This window comes from Neovison vison, chromosome 1 (genome assembly GCF_020171115.1).
Source record: "Neovison vison isolate M4711 chromosome 1, ASM_NN_V1, whole genome shotgun sequence".
Lineage (NCBI taxonomy): Eukaryota > Metazoa > Chordata > Mammalia > Carnivora > Mustelidae > Neogale > Neogale vison.
This window is the reverse complement of record NC_058091.1, coordinates 203,884,226-203,897,391: the sequence shown is the minus strand read 5'-3', so window position 1 is coordinate 203,897,391 and position 13,166 is coordinate 203,884,226. Positions and strand designations below refer to the sequence as shown.

At 37.9% G+C, this 13,166-nt stretch overlaps 1 protein-coding gene across 9 annotated transcripts in view; it reads right to left on the bottom strand.

Moving 5' to 3' along the window:
- Nucleotides 1-13,166, bottom strand: part of MEF2C (myocyte enhancer factor 2C) — a 161,098-nt gene that overhangs the window by 50,932 nt on the left and 97,000 nt on the right. The gene's annotated exons all lie outside the window — the stretch shown is intronic.

Here is a 13,166-nt window from a genome sequence, read left to right as displayed (position 1 = left end):
ACAAACTTGTTGGCTCTTCTGGACAGCCAAGGAGAGCCTGATGACATATAATAAGGAGTCTCAGAAATCGTAAGCCAAAGTTAGTGGGGATCCAAGCTTTCCTTTTTCTTTATCACCGAACCTTTTCTCTCTTTTTTCAACACGAGTAATATTTGGTAGGTCTGCCAATGACTAGCAACCCAGGTCTCTAGCCTTAGTACTTGTCTCTTTTAATGTAAAATCCCCCAGGATCTGGTTAATGCAGTATTAATATTAATTAATTAATATTTCATTGGCTGATACACTGGAAAACTTTCTGTTTAATAAAGAGTGCCCAAGATATAATGGGTGAGATGGTCCCTGACGAGGGGTTGCTCCAGTTAGACCAGTACATGGAAGAACACTACAGGGCTCTATCAGACCTGGTGTATGAACAGGAAGCCAGGCCAGCAATCCTGGCTGGAAGTCAGTATCTGGGAAAGAAAGACTTCTACTAGGTTCGGAGGGCTGTCCTAGAGGTAGAGTCTGTTGTACTGGATGTTAGGTTCATCAGATGTGGTCAGTTGGTCAGGGAACATATGTCTATCCACACTCAGAACAGGGAACATATATCTATCCACACTCAGAACAGGAAATGAGAAAGTCCTTTACATCACATCTCCAAAATGCACAGCAGAACACTTACAATGCCCTTTGCTTTCTTTTCTGCAAATAAGTTTATATTGGTGATATGTTTTATCTCTTCCCCCACATTAAAAATTACTTTCAGTGAAGGACAGGATCCAATCTATTTATCATCTACATAAATAGATGATATATATGTTATAACCACAAATCTTACATGTGATACATAATACATATTACCTGTATGTAATATTACCTTACATATTACTTGTATGTTATTACCACAAATCTTACATGTGAATTGTTAGTAAGTTGTGAATTTTATGCTCAGTTGTATTGGGTAGGTGTCCTGTGGAAGAAAGTCTGTTACAATTCTACCTTTTTTTTTTTTTTAAAGATTTTATTTATTTATTTGACAGAAATCACAAGCAGGCAGAGAGGGAGGCAGAGAGAGAGAGAGGGAGAAGCAGACTCCCTGCTAAGCAGAGAGCCTGATGCAGGGCTCCATCCCAGGACCTTGGGATCATGACCTGAGCCGAAGGCAGAGGGTTAACCCACTGAGCTACCCAGGGGCCCCACAACTCTACATTTTAATAATCAAGGAGCATCAGGTAAATAAAAGGTGCTTAAAAATAAAAGGGCTTCAAATTCCTTAGGCAGTTGCTCAGTTTCAGTTCTCCATTTGAGACGTTTGCTGTATTTACAGAGCACATGGACACTAGTCCAGTCACTGTCAGCAGTTAGACTAGCCCTTCTTGTGATCTTAACACAGCTGTGCTCTCTGTAGGGTGATTGTGTGCCTGCTTGTTTCCACATGACTGAGCCCCCTGGGGCAGGAGCCATGCCTTTGACCTATGCCTTGGACCAAGGAGAGCAAAGACCCTCAGAATTTCATAAATTAATGGGAATTTGGGGTTCATTAATCACAGAGCCACTATTTGCTTTCCTAGCAATGTAGTTATTTCCAGCCGGTACCAGAAACATAACCAGAGCACCTATAGGACAAATATTAAAAGTACCAGTAGGATTTTAGCAGTAGGACCCTTTCCTTGACTTGTCACAGGGACTTGCCCTCAGGTTTCCTGACTTACTTGTTATTACGGGTTGCTGTCTCCTAACTTACAATGGAGGTTCTACTATTTTATAATATTGATATAAAGGGTCTGTTCTCACTGAAGATGAAAACAGACTTTGCTCCAAAGAAGACATAGAGATGGTCCACAGACACTTGGAAAGATGCTTAACATCACTCATTGCCAGGAAAATTCAAATTAAAGCTACAATCGGATATCATCTCACACCTGTCAGAATGACTAAAATAAAAAACACAAGTAACAATAAGTGTTGGCAAGGATATGGGGAAAAAGGAATCCCTATGCACTACTGGTGGGAATGCAAACATATGTAGCCACTGTGGAATACAGTATGGAAGTTCTCAAAAAGTTAAAGATAGAACTACCATACGTTTCAGGAATTCCACCACTGGGTATCTATACAAAGAAAACAAAAACATTAATTTGAAAAGATACAGGTACCCCTATGTTTACTGCAGCAATGATTACAATAGCCAAATTATGGAAGTAGCTCATGTCCACTGATAGATGAAAGGATAAAGAAGATGTGGTCTCTATATGTATATGATAGAATATTTCTCAGCCATAAATAAATGTTGTTGCCATTTGCAACAACACGGACGGATACAGAGTATATAATGTTAAGTGAAATAAGTCAGTCAAAGAAGGATAAATCCCATGTGATCTCACTCACGTGTGGAATTTGAGAAACAAAACAATAAACAAGGAAAAAAAGAAACAAACCAAAAAACACTCTTAACTATAAAGAACAAATTGATAGTTACCAGAGGGGAGGTGAGTGGGGGGAGTAGGTAAAACAGGTGATGGGGATTAAGAGTATGCTTATATTAAAATAAAAAGAGTTCACTTACCATGATGAGCACTGAGTAATGTATAGAATTGTTGAGTCACTATATTGTACTAATATACTGAAACTAACTGAAACTAATATAACACTGGATTTTTTTTTTTTTTGGAAGATTTTATTTATTTGACAGAGAGAGAGAGAGACAGTGAGAGAGGGTATACAAGCTGGGAGAGTAGAAGAGGGAGAATCAGGCTTCTCAAAGACCATGGAGCTGATGAGGTGGGGGGTTCAATCCCAGGACCCCGGGATCATGATTTGAGCCAGAGGCAGACACTTAAAGACCGACTCACCCAGGTGCCCTAACACTGTGTGGTAACTATGCCAGAATTAAAAAGAATAAAGGGTCCTTTTTCATTAGCATAGGCAATAATGAATCGAGTATAGTCATTAAAAATAAATAGGACAAAAATTATCTACAAAAAAGATTCTCGGGGCGCCTGGGTGGCTCAGTGGGTTAAAGCCTCTGCCTTCAGCTCAGGTCATGATCGCAGGGTCCTGGGATGGAGCCCTGCATCAGGCTCTCTGCTCAGCAGGGAGCCTGCTTCCTCCTCTCTCTGCCTCCCTCTCTGCCTACTTGTGATCTCTCTCTGTCAAATAAATAAATAAAATCTTAAAAAAAAAAAAAGATTCTGAAAATACCTAATATGCAGTCCATTATAGCAAATAGGGATCTTTCTTCCTAGATGAAATACTTTGAAAGAAAATGTAATTCATAAAAAATGTTTTGGAAAGGCTAGTATTATCAATACCAAATGCTGATGAAAGCCTACACAGGCTAATCTTCCTCATTATTTTATACGTAGGTTTAAATTTTTCTAAATTTATGTTTCTGAATTAACTTAACCAATAATTAAAATCAAACTCATTTCAAGTTATCTTCCTTATGCTATGAGTGTTATCCATATACGAATCCATGGTCCCCAAATCTTAGAACAACTCGTTCACAAAATCGCATTTCCCATGCCTTCATAGATTATACAGATAAGTAACATTCTTAGGTTTTGCATTCAGTCACTTTGGATTTCATATGATGCTATAAAAGCTAGAGAGAGCACTAGGAAATTAAAACAAAGCTATGGAGAGTACATGCTTAATAAAAGTAAGGACAAGAAGGAGAGAGAGAAAGGATAAAACGATGATAGATGATGGATAGATATAGATGAATGGATATGGGGAGGGAGGAAGAGAATGAGAATGAGAGAGGAAAGCTGAGGGTCTGATGAAGGACAGAGGGAAAAAATAATCCAGTGAGCACATCAATTGACCCCCTAGCAGGTAAGCTGGCCTCTCTTCATGCCTGCACGCAGCACTTTATGATCTAACATAAAGTTTTACTACAGGCCACCGGCAATCTTGCTCATCCCAATATCCACTCCTGGCAGCGGCTGGACACCTGTTGTCTAACTCAGTGGGCCAAGCGGCATCTGCCAGCCCCACAGACCGCTCTGTCCTTTGGCCTGGGACAGCCTTCTCTGGGGAGTCTCTGGGGCTTTGGCCCCTCATCCCCGTGGCATTACCTGCTTTTGTAGTCATGTAGGCTTTAATAATGTCAGGCGTTATCACAGAAAAAGTACTGCAACCTGATTTTTAAGTTTGATATTTCAATTTCCATACCTTATGAATTCCCAGGGATTTTGTTAGTTCAGTGGTGAACTTAGATTTTTCATTTGCGCAATAATTTCTTCCATATTATTCATTAGGTAATTATAAAAACAACATTTCCCCTTCTATGGCATGAAAAGGAAATTAAACCAGTCTTCCCACACTATCAAAATATTAATTTTCCCCTTAACTGAATCTGTTTCTCAGCAAGTAACACCTCCCATTAATGGAGCATTTCCTATGTGCCAGGGACTGAGTCTGCAGCTTTGCATGGATCTCTTTTTAAAACCTCGTAACTACTCTTCCCCATGACTGCCGCAGATGAAGAAAAGTAGGTGCAAGGTGGTACAAGCACTTGCTAAAGTCCACAAAGTTAGTCAGTGGTAGAACCGAGTTAATGAACTCATATACGAGCCTCCTGGGTTTCGTTTGTCAGTTGTTCCCCTATTCTGCCTCTGCAAATCATCCGATTACAAAGATAGCCTAAGTTATGCCAGTGCTTTCTTTGAATACTCTGTTCTCAGATGAAATTGGTGAAATGTTGACAAATCTTATTTTTCTCATAAAGGGATATATTTGTAATAGGATTCTTTTTTTTTTTTTTTAAGATTTCATTTATTTATTTGACAGAGAGAGAGCCGGGAGGAAAGAAACACAAGCAGGGGGAGGGAGTAGGAGAGGGAGAAGCAGGCTCCCTGTGGAGCAGGGAGCCCGGATGTGGGGCTCAATCAAAGGACTCTGGGATCATGACCTGAGCCCAAGGCAGATGCTTGAGGACTGAGCCACTCCAGCACCCAGGATTCACTTTCTGATGAATAATTTTATCTAAAATGTTTTTTCTGTTGTGTTATTGCAATAGCCATTGAACAGAGGGGAAGGCCCCTTCCATAATATGTACGTTGTAGCTACCTAGTTAAAATAAAGTGTAGGTTGTTGAAAACCTAAGACAAAGAAAGGCAGTTTAATTTTTTCCAGTCATACATTTTTAGGACCAGGAAGGAGGTCCTTTGCAATAGCATTTAGGCTGTATCTGCCTGGGTAAAATGAAGTGTAGGTTTGTCCCAATTATTGAAATAATACTAGCAAGAACTTTAAGGCTCTGTTAGTAAGAGGAAATGTTTGTCATATTTATTTTGGTGCCTATATTCCTCAGATTCCCAAGCTAACCGCCCAGCTCTTCCCTTCAATTTGCTTGTATAGATAAGGGATGCCAAAGCTGGTAACATTTTTGCAGGGGTTGTAGGGGTAGGTAGGGGAAAAGAGAAGAAAACATGCCTCTATGGAGGGACTAGTTTCCCTCTGGCCAATACTATGGGATCGTGAAGAAATCGTGTATGAGCTATAAAAATTCTCCTTTTAAAAGGTGGGTACAGAAGCTCTTCCCTTTCTTTGGTTTTCAAAATGATATGGATAATACTGTGTCACTTTATAGCCCAGAAGGGAGATAAAGTGAAGGAAATGACTGTAAAAGTTCCCAGTTTTTTTCAACAGTTATGAAGAAGACATAGCAAGATGGGATCTTCTTAAGTGAAAATTTCCCAAAGTCCCAAGGAAAAGGGAAAAACTGCAGGAGAGCTTCAAGAACCGCAAGACTTGGGTTTTTGCATCTTGTCAGAAAATCCACACTGTTAGTAAAAGCTGAGGGAAGGCCTGGCACAAACCTGACTCAGCAGAGAAATGCCACCCACAGTCAGCGACGCGGCTTCCGCAGTGGCTGAGCTGCCCTGTTTTCTCTGGAGGCTTCCCCAGCATGGCCAATGCATGAATCTCTTAGATGGGAAACTGAGTTTTTTGAAAATTGAAATTAAAGTTGTATAACATTTAAAAGAAGTTTACAATTATGACACTTGGTTTTTTACATGGCTTTAAAGTCAATTTTCTGTTGAATAAATAATATTAACCACACAGTAACCAGCTAATAGTTTTAAAATGCCCCAAACAGCCATCACCATCATTCTGAATAGAATCCCACTTCTTTTTAAAGACCACGGTTAAAAGATGAGGAGAAACGGTACCATTAAAAGAGGAAGCAAACCAGAGTTCAGAGTCTGTTTCCATGAGGTAATGCACACTATTGACTAATGGCCAAAGGAATCCAATCTATACTGAGATGAAGTATGAAGTTAAGGCAGGTGGCTGGGAGAAGTTAGAAGCCCCCTGCCCCCAACTTCCGCCTCCACCTTCTTGCGTTACTTTATTGCTGAAGCCAAAGGGACAGATAGAAATCAATGAGTCTGTTGGTCTGACACAGGAACCTGTGCACAGTGAGATGGAAGTTATATATGTGAGTTCATCTGCTGAACATTGCCAGTCTCACATTAACTACATGTGTAATGTGTACATTCTGTGTGTATGTGTGTGAGTGCAAGTGTGTGTGTTTGTGTGTGTGCCCACACAAGCATGAGGCTAAGAATTTTGAAAGGATCTTCAGAATTATTTCTGGATCGATATAGTTCTCTATTGCTATTTTCACCTTTTTTTCCTCCAGAAGGAAATATTTCGATTTCGTAATTTAGACCCCAGAAAGGTTAGGTTGTTTTATTATGGTATGTCTGCAAACTGAGTGACAGCTTCTTTTTTTTTTTTTTTTTTTAAAGATTTTATTTATTTATTTGACAGAGAGAAATCACAAGTAGATGGAGAGGCAGGCAGAGAGAGAGAGAGGGAAGCAGGCTCCCTGCTATCCCAGGACCCTGAGATCATGACCTGAGCCGAAGGCAGCAGCTTAACCCACTGAGCCACCCAGGCGCCCCTGAGTGACAGCTTCTAATAGAAAACAAATTTATTAAATTTTTCTCTAATATAAATACAATCTCTCATACTTGTATGAACTCAGTAGTGGAATGCTCTGAGTTTCCCTTTTTCTAATGTTGAGCAACAAATACTTTGATCTCCATAGCCAGACATCAGGTGTAGAGTTCAGAACTAAAAATTTGCTGTACCTCCTATCAGTAAAAGTAGGGCTCTGACGGTCATCCTTCCTCAAAGCACAGTTCATCTTTGCTAAATCTTCAGAGTACAAAATAGGTGTGGTTCAGAACAGAATCAAACAAACATCAGTGGTTCAGAAATTATATCCTTTCCCCAGTAGCAATATACATTGTGGGTATGTGACTGGAATATTTAAAACACCTGTTCACTTGGAACCAAGCCAAATGTATAATGTGTTAGCGTGTGCTTGGCTCACTTCCAAGAGCATGTATCCTTACTGCCATCAAAATACCGAGGGAGCTAGGGCAAAGATACAAGTTAGAAGCAATGTAAGATAGATATATTTTATTGTTAACAATATCATCACACTAGACACTGTTGGCTGGCTAGTATTTTAATAAAAATCAATTATTTGTTTTTGCATCAGAGAAGAAACTGGCAGTGTAGGAACACTTGTCTTAGCTTTGCTAATTACTTTCATTGCCTTAAAATCTTAATCAACCTCCTCCTCCTCCTCCTTCCCTCCCTCTTTCTCCCTACCCTCCCTTTCATTGTCTAACTCTGCTCTTCCCTGGATACATAGTAGTTCAAGGGGGGAACACCAGGGAATAAATTATATCCTAACTATATACCAGAGTTCACCAACAGAACCTGGGCAAGCCCCTCTGACAGAGTTCTGCCTAGTTTTTTTTTTTTTTTAATCAATTCTGTTCTGACTTAATAAAATCCAAGTTTTTGCTTTTATCTACCTTTTCCTTAGTTCTAATTATGTATACTGAATCTTATCTCTAAAGAATCTCATAACCTCATTATGCAAGAAATAGTTACACATATATGTAACAATTTATAAAATGTGATGTTTTGTTTGAATATAATCAGAAAATACTCTGAAGATTTCGATATCCAAGATGTGTATGTGTGTGTGTGAAAGTAAAAAGTTAAAAATTTTGCCAAATTTACACTTGTAGGAAGGAGAAGCAGGAAAGGAAAGAACATGTTTATGAGCATCATGTGTCCAACATGTGGTAATGGATATAGATGTACATGGTGTAAGTTGATTCTTATGAAAAGACCAAAAGTGAGATTTATCATCACTACTTTACTGCTTAGAAAGCAGAGATCTGGTGGAGGTTTAGAAATCTGCTCCAAAGCATAGAGTTTGTGAAAGTTGTAGAAACCAGGTTTGTCGAAAGCTAAAACTTGTTTGTCCCTTTTCCTATACCACACTGTCTTATGATGAAAAACCTGGGCTTTATTTATTTATTTATTTATTTATTAAAAGATTTTATTTATTTATTTGACAGAGAGAGAGATCACGAGTAGGCAGAGAGGCAGGCAGAGAGAGAGAGAGGAGGAAGCAGGCTTCCCGCTGAGCAGAGAGCCCGATGCAGGGCTCAATCCCGGGACCCTGAGATCATGATCTGAGCTGAAGACAGAGGCTTAACCCACTGAGCCACCCAGCTGCCCTGAAAATCCTGGGCTTTTAGATTATCAACCTGAACGTATGAGAGCTGAATTTTTGTATTTGGAAGTATTGTATCCAGAATCCTGACCATTTACTAGTCACTGAAAAGGCACATACCCATTAGAAACTTCTGAATTTATAGATTTTGATTTCTCCTTCTATTTAATGTAAAGCAAATTATATAGTTTAAACATACCTCCTGAGATTTCCATAATTTGGTCTTTTAACATATATGACAAATAGTCCTTAGCCAGAGAAATGCATGTGCATATTATCAGCACACTGAAATTGTATGCATATTTCAAAACAACTGGTTTTATATTATGATTATTACATAATCATAATCATATTATGATTATCATATAGTCATAATTATGTTATGATTATCATAGGTATTTATAGAATGATGTAAATGGTTTAAAATATGTAAATATAATGAAAGGCTTCAGGATTTTTAGGATGCACACACATACATATGTTACTATAACAAAATAACTTGGTGTTTCCATTTTTTAGAACTAAATTGCTCCCATTTAGAGATACTTATTCTTAATTTTCCAGGAGAATTTCCCTTAAGCATTGATTGCCATTATGCTATTCTACTGCTTGAAGCCACCCAGTATCTTTCTCATACCTATTGTACTGCATCTAGTTCCCCATCAAACATTTAGAGCATCTGATTTGTCTGTCCCCCTCTTCTCCATTTACCTTGCTGTCTTAGTTATAACTGCTGCTGTATGTGAACATTCTATTCATATCAAGCGTTTCATGGCCTTGAACATTTCTTCTTGTGATCTTTGCATAATTGGTCTTTACTTATTTATTTTCTTAGATTTTATTTATTTCTTTGAGAGAGAGCGAGAGTGAGGGAGATTACAGAGGGAGAGAGAGAAGAAGCAGGCTCCATGCCAGGGGCTCGATCCCAGGACCCTGAGACCATGACCTGAGCTGAATGCAGACACTTAAATTACTGAGCCACCCAGGTGCCCCATAATTGGTCTTTTGAGAGATTTACCCACATCCTCTTCTTCAATTTATAGCCATCTCTCTGATCTTCGTTTGTTTGAGACTAAAAATAGTCATCACTCACCTCTTCTGACTTTTTAAAAAATTTTTATTTGAGAGAGAGAGAGAAAAGGAAAAGGAGCAGATGGGGAGGAGATGAGAATCTGAGGCAGACTCCCTGCTCACCACTCAGCCCAACGTGGGGCTCCATTCCACCACGGTCAGATCATGACCTGAGCAGAAACTGAAAGTCAGAGCTCAACCAGCTGAGCTACCCCGCTGCCCACTCCTGACTTTTAGAATTCCACTTCCTAGAGGCTATTACTTGATTTCAAGTATCAGGGTATCATTGTCATCATCAGAATCATCACCAAGAACCTGAGTATGGGCCATACCCTATTCCAAGCATTTTATAAATGTTCAATAATTTACTTCTCAGTAACTCCATATGAGGTGCTATTATTAACCCTATTTACAAAGGACGTAAGAAACAGACAGCCTAAATAACTTGTCTGGGAAAATACAACCAGTCAGGAGGGGAGAGTGGATAAAAATTCATGCAGTCTAGTTCCAGGCTGATGCTCTCACTGCTCTTCTGTTTCCCCCAAATATCTTACAGCACTTCTCATGTTGTTTTATCCTGTTGATTCGCGTGTGTATTTTCTATCTTAGCTAGACTGTTTTGTGATGTCACTTACTGTATCTTACAAACTTCCATCTCTCTTACATCATTATGAACTTCTCTACATCCTAGGAACCTAGTAATTATTGCTAGAATAAAAATACCCACAGATAAAACTGGAAGTAAATTTCTAAAATATACATATTGGCAGGTTACTTTTAAATTCGAAGGTAAAAATGGAATCAAACTCTTGCATGCTTCAATAATTCACAAAATAAATCTAATGTCATTTGCTGTTGCTAATGAAATGGCCAAATTAATTTCTTGGTTACTGAGTTTAATAGTTTTTAGCTGTCCTTATAAGCATTTAATGCATAAAACAAACATACTTTCTCTTGTTTAAACCAATCTGCTTACATTATTTTGGCTTCTATTATTGATAAATAATACTGTAAACATTTCAAATCCCCAATGATTAGGAGGCAGTCAAATCAATATTGGCTACATAATGCATAAAGGATGGATGCAAATTTTATAGCAAAGGAATTAATTATTAATTTATATCTGTTTACTGTAACAAAAATTCATTGTCAGCTTTTTCTGAAGTTTAACAATGTTGAGCCAAAAATCAATAAATTATATATGAAAATACCACCATTTAACATTAAAATACTGCTAAAACAATCATATTATTTAATGTTTATGAATGCTATACAATCTGTTATATGTAGTGATCCATGCACTATTCTCTCTACATGATAATCTAGCATATCATATCATATCACTATTATATCTAGCAGTATTAAATGACTTTTTAGCAATCAAAAATAGCAAATATTTTCCATATTACACAGGTTTTGCTGAAGAGTCAGAAATGAATATATCAGAGGTAGTTATTTGCAAAACTGAATTTATCCTGCATAGCACCAATGACTCAACAATGGAAATTTTGTTTAAAATGTGTGCAAATAAAAGGCTTTGTCCCTGGAATGTAGCTCTAAGTGGTTCACTATCTAGGTTGAAAATGTCTATGCAGGGTTGTATGTCCTATTTTTCCATGCCTGCAGTAAAGATACAATATGGGAATTCAGCTTGGTAATTACTAATACACCACACAGACACAATTACACCCTGTATGCTGCATGAAGGAATCACTTGTGGTCTGCATCTATTACAAAGAGCAGTAGGGGGCCACCATACAAGACGACAAAATGCTTTACAAGACGGAAGGAGACCAGAAGAGTCGATGTACACAGATACAAGGACCTTGATTCTTCTAGCAATGATTTAAGGCTCTTTCCATCAATTATCGTCCTTTGTCTCAAGAGTCTTATCACTAGCATCATTACAGGAACTGAACATAACAATGCTCAGGCCCGTATAACCCCATGAACTGTGCTGACATTTCCACACCCTGTTGCTATGTTTGACCTGATTATTCAGATTACTTAAGGAAAAAAAAAAAAAGTTACCATTACAAAAGTGGCCTATGTACTTTTTTTTTAAATGACTTACTTAAAATTCCATTTTTCTAAATTCCTAGCCATCCTACTTTTGAAATTTTACTTTTGAAGGTAGTTTCTACTCTGATTAAAAAAACAAAAGAGAAAAATCTGCTTGGGTGAAAATTCTAATTGTAAGAAAGAGACTAAATATTGGTCTCTCAAGAGGATATACACTTAAGAAAATTCCTTTATCTAAGGGAGTTAAACTAAGTCAGCTGTTTTCTTTAGCTACATGAGTCACAGGAATAACTTTCTGTGAAACTTTAAAGTTTTGAGTTTAATTGCAAGCAGTAAGCAATTTTTATTGTAACAGTTTTCTCCTAATTATTACATGATGTACATTATTTTACAATACTTTCATTTAAGATGCTTTTTAAAAATATATCTAACAATTATGAATTTTTAAGACCTTAAGAAAGTCAGTTATGGCAGCTTGTCAGGTTCTGTGAAACAAAGCCTTGTCTTTCAGAAAATGTTTACAACCTATGAGAAAAAAAAATGTATCCTGGGGCTAAAATGTTTATTGGCACCTCGAAGTCTGAAGAGAGAGTCAGGCCTGTGGTTTTTTGAGGGCACTTTATCATCGCCCGCATTCTCAAAGGTTTCTCTGAATGAATAGAACTGGATTACTCAGCCTTCTATTCCACGCCTATTCCTCTCCATTTTCCTTGGCACGACTGAGAGCCAGGCTATTTTTAGTTAGGCAGTTTTCTATTTTTAGACAACTACCAGTTAGAAGACATTTGTTAGGAAAAAATTTAAACACACACACACACACACACACACATACACACACACACACACACACACAAAAGGAGGAGGGAAAGAAGCTTCTCTTCACATATTGTAAAGCAGCCTTCAACCTGTAACTCCAGGCATTTCAGCTGCTTTCAATCTTGGAAAAATAAAGAAAAATTCAGAGTTCAGGGTTTTAAAAATAAACCTACCCTCTGGCAAACAGACCAAAATACAACAAGCTGTTACTATGTGAAACAGTGATTACAAAAACAAAGAACATTCTCCAATGATTAAACTGCGAGAAAAGTTGTAGAACGATTAGGTTATAAGAATGTTACACAGGCATGTAACAATTTTCCAGCCTCTCAGCCAGATGTATCATGTTTTAGAATTCACAGAGAGGGGGGGAACAACCTCATCTGTAAAGTTAAACCAAGGATGTGGGATGTAATCTTAAGGTTTCCATTCTTAGCACCAGAGAACCTTTTATCAAACTTAAAGGCAATTATATTCACTGCATTTTCCTAACATTTGTATTCTATAGATTTTCTCTAAAATTATAACCACATGTTTACAGAGAAGCCATATATTAAAAAATTCAATGCCAACCAGAAACCAAAATATAAGCTGCTACACAGTATACATGTACACGTATAAGGGGGTGTGTGCGTGTGTGTGTGTGTGTGTGTGTATGTGTGTCTAAACACTATTACCTTTATTAGTCTCGCTTTTATTTTAATTGGGAATGAATGAC